The 9,308-nt window shown below is 41.6% G+C and overlaps 1 protein-coding gene and 1 long non-coding RNA gene across 4 annotated transcripts in view; one reads left to right on the forward strand and one right to left on the reverse strand.

Moving 5' to 3' along the window:
* The window catches only part of Mtfr1 (mitochondrial fission regulator 1), a 34,593-nt gene that overhangs the window by 1,667 nt on the left and 23,618 nt on the right, over positions 1–9,308 (forward strand). The gene's annotated exons all lie outside the window — the stretch shown is intronic.
* Positions 6,899–7,433, reverse strand: LOC116094977. The gene is made up of 2 exons (XR_004120379.1): positions 7,274–7,433; positions 6,899–7,171 (listed from the first exon to the last, which is right to left on the reverse strand). It is a non-coding gene; the product is annotated as an uncharacterized LOC116094977 (long non-coding RNA).

Genomic DNA, 9,308 nt, shown 5'->3' on the forward strand with positions numbered 1-9,308 from the left:
TTTTTTGTTGTTCGTTTTGAGACAGGGTTGTGTCTTCCTTACTCCAGGCTGGGGTGGAATGCACTATGTAGATTAGGGTGAGCTGCTTAGAACCCAGGTCAACCTCCTGGCTGAGTCACCCCACCCAACTCCAGTCACAATTTCCTAGTGTCTGTAGTTGTTTTACATTACAATGACTTAGTCTAGGAGGTTTTGACACTTAGACGAAGTAAGTCGTGTCCATCCCGCCCTCTTCCCGCCTCTAAATTTGAGATGAAGTCACAGTATGGAGCCCCTGCTGGCTTGCAGGTTGATATATAGACCAGGATGGTCTTGAACTTGAAGGGATTCCTTGCCTATTTCTTTCTGTCATTTTGTTTTTGTTTTTCTACATAGGGTTTCTCTGCGTAACTGTCCTGGCTTAGCTGTCTTGAACTCCTTATGTAGATCAGCTGTCTTCAAACGCACCAGAAGAGGGCGTCAGATTTCATTTTTACGGATGGTTGTGAGCCACCATGTGGTTGCTGGGATTTGAACTCGGGACCTTTGGAAGAGCAGTCAGTGCTCTTAACCGCTGAGCCATCTCACCAGCCCCAATTTTTGTTTTTTTTTTATTACATTGTTTTGTGTAACCTTTGGAAGAGCAGTCAGTGCTCTTAACCGCTGAGCCATCTCGCCAGCCCCAATTTTTGATTTTTTTTTTTATTACATTGTTTTGTGTAGAAAACATGGGAATTGGTTCTCTTCCACCATGTAGGACTCAGGGCTCAAACTCAGGTTATTATGCTTGGCAACAGTCTCCTTTACCCACTAGCAATCACACCTACCCTTGAAAGTAGAGTGACTAGTAGAAGAAATAGTCTAAAGTAGGTGAGCAGGGGGTGCTTTTTACTGCTGTTTATGTAGTAGAATATGTTGTTATCTTGAAAGGCGTTCATTTATTGTCACCAAATAAATATACATATATTTGCTATCATTTAACAGTAGCTTATGGAACTGGATCTGACTAGCATAAGCTAATTGTGAAAATATAAAAGACAGGAAGAAAATGAAGTCAAACTAGGAAATACAGTGAGTTAAACTGCAAAATTTCAATATAATTAGGATTTTTAAACTATGAGTTTTTTTTTAGACAGGGCCTGACGTAGTAGTCAGACTACAACCAGGACCACTACTCTGTGAGTTTGAGGCCAGTTTGGTCTTCAAAGTGTTCCAGGACAGCCAGAGTTATACAGAGACTCCCCCTTCCCGCCCCCCCAACCAAAAAAAAAGTTTTGTGGCACACACATAATCCCAGTACTTGGGTAGCAGAGGCAGGTAGATATCTTTGAGTTCCAGACTAGCCTGGTTTATATAGTGAGTTCCAGGCCAGCTAGGGCTATATAGTAAGACTTGATCTTAAAAAGATCAAGCTTTATGTTATTTTAAAAAATGAGATTACTATAGTAAATACTCATTTAATGTATAATGGCGTTACACTGGGGAGTTGAAGCAGGAAGATGCTAATAAGTTCCAGTGCAGCCTGGGTTATAGAACGAGAACCTGTCTCAAGAAGAGGAGGAAAAAAAACCCAAAAAACCCAGAAAATGTATTCTAACCTGCTTGAAAAGTTACAACAATATAGAAGTTGTAAATGCAAAACCAACTTTTTTTTAAAAGGGAGCTGTTACTAGTTCATCTCAGATACTGTCAGAGTTATCTCTTCCTCCGTTTGCAGCAGGTCTCTCTTTCACCACTGGTTACGTGGGTCTGTGGTATGTGCAGATACGTGTGCAAGTCCCGGTGAAGCTGGATGAGTCCAGCAGGTATCTCCCTCTGTCACTCTCCTCACTGTTTTTTGAGACTGTCTCTTCCTAAGCCTGAATGGAAGCTTAAGATTTCAGCTGGGCAAGCCGACCGTGGCCTACAAGCTACCGGGATCCACTTGTTTCCAATCTGAAAACTGGGCTGCACTCATGCACATGACCACCATGGTCATGAGAAAACCAAGTCCCATGTTGTCTACTTGATCACATATATTATCCATACACAAAAATGCACTTAAAAGTTCAAAATTATTTGTAATAAAAAGAAGGTAATAGAAATGGGCTTGCGACTATATACAACCAAGTTTGACTATAAAGTAAGACTTTTAACTTTCTACCAACACCCTAATCTTTAAATTGAAATGTAAGTCTAGTAACTGAAGTGGAAACTTAAGGGTTCTTTAGAAAGTCGGTTGAATGGTGGTGTTTTGCTGGGGCAAACACGTGAAGGAGCATTTAGCTGAAGTGGACATGGGTGAAAGGGTGTTCTACTAAAACAAGCACGTGAAAGGACAGGGGGATGAAGGATTCTTTGCTAATGACATGCATGTATTGGTCTGCCTTACATCGGCAGACCCCAGCGGTTACGTTATGTTGAGCTGCATTTGTGAGACTCTATAGAGAGAAATGCTCCATAAAACTTCTTGTGCTGCAGTTTCTTGCCGCTTCCGCAGAATCAGGCTGATTGGCAGAGTGATGTCAGCTGAGATGGACACACATGCTCAGGCAAGACCCGTGGAGGGTACATGATGTTTGGAGGGTTTAAATAGAACTTGACGGACAGTGATGGAGATGAGCTAGGCCTGCTTATAGAGCTGGCTGTGCAATGCTTGTGCCTGCTACCCTCTTGTGGCACATCTAAGGTCATTCAAACAACAACAGCAGGGGTCTGGAGGCATGGCTTAGCAGTTAAGAGCCCTTGTTGCTCTTTCTTGTGTCAGAGCTCCTTTCTGTTCCTAGCACCAACATAATGGCTTACAACTGTCTGCAGTGCCAATTCCAGGGGAACCAATGTCTTCTGTCCTCTTGGTAGGTATGTGGTACATATGTATGCAGGCATAATAGTTATATACATAAAAGTTAAATAAACAAAAGAAAAATCACACTCTGTTGAGGAAAAGATCAGCAAACTTTTGGAATATAGGGACAAAAGCACAGGAAGACTCATTTTCAAAAAACAGTAAACTTCCAACTACTCAGTTGTTGTTACTTGATTATTCTAGTTTTTACATCAGTGTTTGACACCAGAATGTGGATTGACTTTTTTTGATGCAAGGAGTTAGTATGTATTGTCTTAGTGTTTTAGAAATAGATTCTGTTTTCTGTTTATTCTCATTTACTCTTGGTTCTCTCTCTAAATGCTTGCTACACCCCTCCCCATAAAAGTAGTTTATCGTTTCTTATAATGTGTGTTAGAGTATCCTAGTTGATTAGCCTGTGTACCATCATCACAAAGTTTCTAGGAAAAAGTATGTTTAGCTGTTCCTGTGTATCCATACACAAACGTTGTACAACCAATTTAAGCTTATCCCCGACTAGCTTACAAATAAGTGGGACTCACACTGTGGTTATTTTATTTGGCTTCGACAATTACTGGGGCATAATCCCTAATCTGCTCTTCTACCTGCAGGCGAGGCTACCTCCCCAGTGTGTACTCCAGGTACTTGCTGTTTCTCCTTGCCAAGTCCTCATGGTTCCTCTCTCCTCATAGCAGCTTCTGTTTTCCCTTGCTCTTCCTCCTCTTTCTCCTCCTACAACCAGGTCACTCTAAACCCACCTACCTCTAGTCCCTCCAGTAATTGGCTATAGCCCATTTTATTTAACCAATAGTGTTAAATCAAGGAACAAGGTTTGCACTACAAAAGCTTATAAACAGGAGATCTTCAGGTATAGAATGTAGTATTACAATACATAGCAACAGACCAAACCTCAACAGCTACATTGGAAACAATCTGCAGCCTGTTTTTAATGCTATTTCTTTGATCTCTGTAACCTTGTAAAAGGGTGGGGCATGGTGGCCTGCACTTACTGTAAGAGCTCCTAGGAGATAGGGCAGGAGGATTCTGGGGGCTCACAGGCCACCGATCCTAGGCAATTGATTAGCCCAGGCCTATGAGAAACCCTGCCTCAAATAACGAAGCTAATGAGGGATGAGAACTGTATTTATCTGTAGGGCATAAACATAAATAATTTAGAATGTAGTTTATGCTGTAGGATTATGTAGGATTATGCTGGCTTAATAAAGTGGTTGTATGACTTCACCAGCCCTGGGTAGTTGGCTAGGTTTCTCATACCATTCAAGATTTCTCTTGTTGAGTGGATCTTACATCCAATAAGAGAGCTGTTGGTGACTGCTAAGGTAATCACTATGGGATCATAAGGTTAGCTTGCCACATTGGTCATTGTTGTTTTGTATATCTCATAGCTGGGTAAGATGGCTGGTTGCTTCTCTCCTTAGGAAACTAGAATGGCACCTCCTGGGACCAGGAAAGCGAGTCCTGAGGGGAAGAGGCTTTCAGGCCAGATCCAGCCAGGGAAGAGCACAACACCTGGTTATCTAAGACGAAACAGTCAGCCCTAGAACTATATACATACAAGTTACATCCAGCTTGAAACAGGTTTTGCTTTTGTGTGTGTGTGTGTTTTTTTTTGATTTTTTTTTTTTTTTCTCAAGACAAGGATTCACTGTGTAGTCCTGGATGTCCTGGAACTACTTTGTAGACCAGACTGTTCTTGAACTCAGAGGTCTGCTTACCTCTGCCTCTGCCTCCCTAGTGCTGGGATTAAATGCTTGCCACCGCTGCCAGGGTTGTATTTATATATGTAGGCATATATATTAGTCATGCACGGTTCTCTAGAGAGCAGACTGATAGTTCATATAAGGTGGGTTTATTGGAGTGGTTGTGATCCCATTGGTCCAACAATCACTATCCCCTTATAGAAGCATCAAGGACCTGTTCAGTCCATGAGCCTGGATGTCTCTCAGCAGCCCCTAGAGAGGTGTCAGTCTTTTTTTTTTTTTTTTTTTTTTTTAAAGACTTATTTTATGTATATGAGTACACTGTAGCTGTACAGATAGTTATAAGCCTTCATGTGATTGTTGGGAATTGAATTTAGGAGAGAGGTGTCAATCTTTCTGGTTTATATTGGAATTCCAAAGAACAGCAGTGAAAGAATACATCAGCAACTGGACAGTGAGAGTGAGCACTGACAGGCAAAAGGTTTCCTTCTCTCTATGAAGGCTGCCCCCAGAAGGTGTGGCCCATTTAGGGTGTGTCTTAGTTAAGGTTTACTGCTATGATCAGACACTGTGACCAAGGCACCTTTTATAAGGACAGCATTTAATTGGGGCTGGCTTACGGGTTCAGAGGTTCAGTCCATTATCATCAAGGCTGGAACATGGCAGTGCCCAGGCAGACATGGTATAGGAGGAGCTGAGAGTTCTACATCTACATCTGAAGGTTACTAACAGAATACTGACTTCCTGGGAGCTAGGCTGAGGGTCTTAGGATGGGTGTGTCACACCCACAGTGACACACCTACTCTAACAAGAGCGTAACTCCAAATAGTGCCACTCCTTGGGCCAAGAATATTCAGAACATGACAGGGTGGGTCTCCATCCCAAATGACCGACCAAGACAATCCTTCACAGGTGTACCCAACTGCCTGGGTTCTAGTTGATTTCTACTTATATTCAGGTTGACAAGATTATTATCACACACAAACACTTCAATTTACAGACATGCACACATATGCGTACATATGTGTCAGTGCTATGGGGAAACAACCAAGCTGGATGGAAATTAGCCATCACATGAAATATAACACGCATTAATATATAAGTCCGTCACAAAGGATACATTCATATAATAGACACCCAAGTTAAGAAAAGAAAGTTTGGATATCAGAAAACACCTTGATGACCCTCTTCCAACTATTAATTACCAATTGAATCAAAGGTAGCCACCATAACTCCTTTCAGAGTTTGCTTCTTTTTATTTAATTTATTTATTTATTTTCATTTTTTAACGTTTTACAGAAATTTATTGCATCCAAAGTTGTCGTCTTTTTATGATTCTCTTATCTGTAGGAAATGTACTTCTGTCTTTTTTTTTTTTTAAAGTTCTGGTAGAGCTAATCTATTTATTTTTTTCTTAATGAATTTCATCAGAGCACGATATTTTTTACAATTAATAGACTCTTCAAAGAATCAACTTTTTCACCGGGCAGTGGTGGTGCACACCTTTAATCTCAGCACTTGGGAGGCAGAGGCAGGCGGATTTCTGAGTTCAAGGCCAGCCTAGTCTACAGAGTGAGTTCCAGGACAGCCAGGAATACACAGCGAAACCCTGTCTCGAAAAACTAAAACAAAACAAAACAAAAAAATAGAACCAACTTTTTCATTTATTATTTGCTTTTGTTTTTATAAACGTTTTTGTATATCGCCCATGCTGGCCATGAACTCACAATCCTCCTGCTTCTCCCTTTGAGGTACAGAAATGAAAGGAATTTGCTTCTATGCCTGACTAACCCAGCTCTTGCCTTGGTTATCCTTCTCATTCTTAATAGGTCTCTGATGGTTTGAGGGTCAGCGGTTTTATTTTTTCTTTTTCCACCTAATTTCTAAGTAAGAGAAGAGTTTGCTTGAATATTGCCTAACTCATAAAAGCAGAAGTCATATAGATATGTATGTGTATTTATGTATGTATTTGAGTATAGGTCTCCCTCTCATGCATGTGTACATATATGTGTAAGTGTGTGTATGTATTTATGTATGTACTTGAGTATAGGCCTCCCTCTCTAATCCAAGCTGGTGTTGAACTCTTTGTTTTTATTTTTTTCATTACATGTTTCTCTTTCATTGTGTGGGTCCTGAGAATTCAATGTGGGTCTTTAGGCACAACAACAGGCACCTTTACCCCTAAGCCATCTTGTTTCCATTTCCTTAAGCTCTTGATTCCCCTGCCTCACCCTCCCACTTACTGGGATTAGAGGTAGGCTAGTACATATGTCTTGATAGCCACTTAACAATTGAGCAACTACTACACACTGCCCTAAAAGCTGAGCTATAGTATCTATACAAACTGATTAAGTCAAATGAACAAGAAAAACAATTTGGGCATATGATTTTAATATGCTAATGTATAGAGAAATAAATGCACAGGAGGGCCTTTTTTTGCTTGTTTTTGTTTTTCAAGGCAGGGTTTCTCAGTGTTGGCTGGGCTGTCTTAGAACTCTGTAGAGCAGGCTGGCCTTGAATTCAGGATCCACCCACCTCTGCTTTTGGTGTGCTGGGACTAAAGGCAAGAGCCATCACTGCCCAGCTGCACAGGAGGGTCTTAATTCTGGTTGATCAAGAAAGGCTTCTTAGAGGAGGCGTAGCTAAGCTGAAACAACACATTAGTAAAACCCAAATTAGTATAGGAGATAGTTGGTAAGTAGAATATTCAGGTTGGAAGATGAAGATTATATTGAAACTTTGGTGGTACCTTAATGACTGTGTCAATCAACATGTAGACTGTGAAGGATGTGGAGGACGACAAAGAACTGACCAGATCATAAAAAATTAGGGTAACAGTCATGGGAGGAGGGAATACCAGTCTGTTTACGGTTGTGAAGGTTTCTAAGAAGAAAGACAATGAGATGGTTTCTGGTGAAGACAACTTGATTACAGAAAATAAAAGAGAAAAATGGAGTAACTTGTTTTATTTTTTTTTTTTTTAATTTTTTTAATTTTTTTTTTGGTTTTATGAGACAGGGTTTCTCTGTGTATCACTGGCTGTCCTGGAACTCACTTTGTAGACCAAGCTGTCCTCGAACTCAGAAATCCACCTGCCTCTGCCTTCCAAGTGCTGGGATTAAAGGCGTGCGCCACCACTGCCCGGCTGAGTAACTGGCTTTATGGATGTGATTTTCTCAAGTAAGAGCAGATTTGGGAGGAAAGTTTTCAAGTTCAGTTTAGATTTTGTCTTAAATGCAGGTGGGAGGAGCTAGGAAATAGTGGTGGGATTTATAAGGGTGAAGAGAGGATCTTTGCTCTGCCGGGTATTTCTGTTGTTGTAAGAAGTGACAGGGTAGAGGAGACTGACCGTTTGTTTGGAATGAGGGACAGGAGAACCCAAGGGTACAGTAAATGCAGGACACTGAGGTTTTTCTCAGGTGACGAATCAGTGTATGGCTCTATTTGATGAGAAGTGGAGGAGGAAGATGGATTAAGAGATAGTCCATTTCTGCTGTTTTAACAGAACATCCAGGGAAGGTTTTTATGGCTGTGTTGGAGAAAGAAGTGCAGCACCTTGGCACCTGCTCCTGAGACAGTCACTTTGTCCAGTGGTGAAAGGGAAAGCAAGCGAGGGAAGCTGGGGAGATGGCATGCATACAATGTGTTAAACTGGTTCTCCTAGCCAGACGCCAACTGCACTAACACACCCTCTCCACCCATCTGACAGCACCTTCAGATCACCTCTTGTTTTGTTTGAGGCTAGGTCTTGATGTGTAGCCCTACACTAGCTTTAAACTCAGTAGAGGCAAATTCTGGAATTGAACTCAAAGTAGTCTTTCAGTCCAGCCTAGGATTATTACTATTTGGGGGTTAGTTTCTTTCATAAACTCCATTGTTGTGGGGAGTCAGGCATAGTGGATCACACTTGTTTGGGTTTGTAAATACTTGTTTTACATGTGGGAGTGCCTGTGTGTACACCATATTCGTGCAGTGCCTTCTGAGACCAAAAGAGCCTCCGTTCTCTGTGGAACTTAGAGTTATAGGTGGGGTTCTTAGAGCTGCTGTGTGGGTACTGAGAACTGAACTCAAGAACGTGAGTACAGTCTTTCACAAGAGCAGCAGGTACTCTTGTAATTTAATGTTTAGGAAGTAGAGGAGAATAAAAGCCATCTTTGCTAGCAAAATGAGAATGAGGTCAACAAGACACCTTGTCTCAGAAAGGCTTGAATCAAGCAAAACAAAACACAAAACTATTGGAGGGCATAGTGAAACTGTAGCAGCGAGCATAGGTACATTGAAACAGCTGGCCTTGGAAAGTGTACAGGGTGCAGTTAGAAGGATACAAATGTGTAAAATAAAAAGCTTATTACATTGTTGGAAGTTGGGTTTATAAAATTCTAAAGCTTCAAAGAAGAAATAACTGAAATTATTAGGGAATCTGAGAGTCCAGTGCCCCTTGGGGCCCTTTGGTAGAAGAATGAGGATGAAGACTGGCTAGAAGATTGCTGAGTAGGCCAGGGATGCGGCTGCACGGTAGAGGCTCACTGTATGCCTTTCATAGTGTGAGAAGGAGAAAAGAACTATGTCCACATAGAAGTCTACAGGATTATGTGAGTGAACGCTAACCTGCGTAAGTCTACCCTTCTGCCCTGGCCTCTTGTATGCTGGGAGTTGGGATTTAGATTTTGCCGCGGACCGGGATTTCTTGCGGGGTCCCTTGTTCCACGGGACTAGGGGGTTCTGGCCAGGTGGGCACGGGATTCGGCTTTGACAAACAGACTACACACGAGTGATGTAAGATC

Source organism: Mastomys coucha, unplaced genomic scaffold (genome assembly GCF_008632895.1).
Source record: "Mastomys coucha isolate ucsf_1 unplaced genomic scaffold, UCSF_Mcou_1 pScaffold17, whole genome shotgun sequence".
Taxonomy (NCBI): domain Eukaryota; kingdom Metazoa; phylum Chordata; class Mammalia; order Rodentia; family Muridae; genus Mastomys; species Mastomys coucha.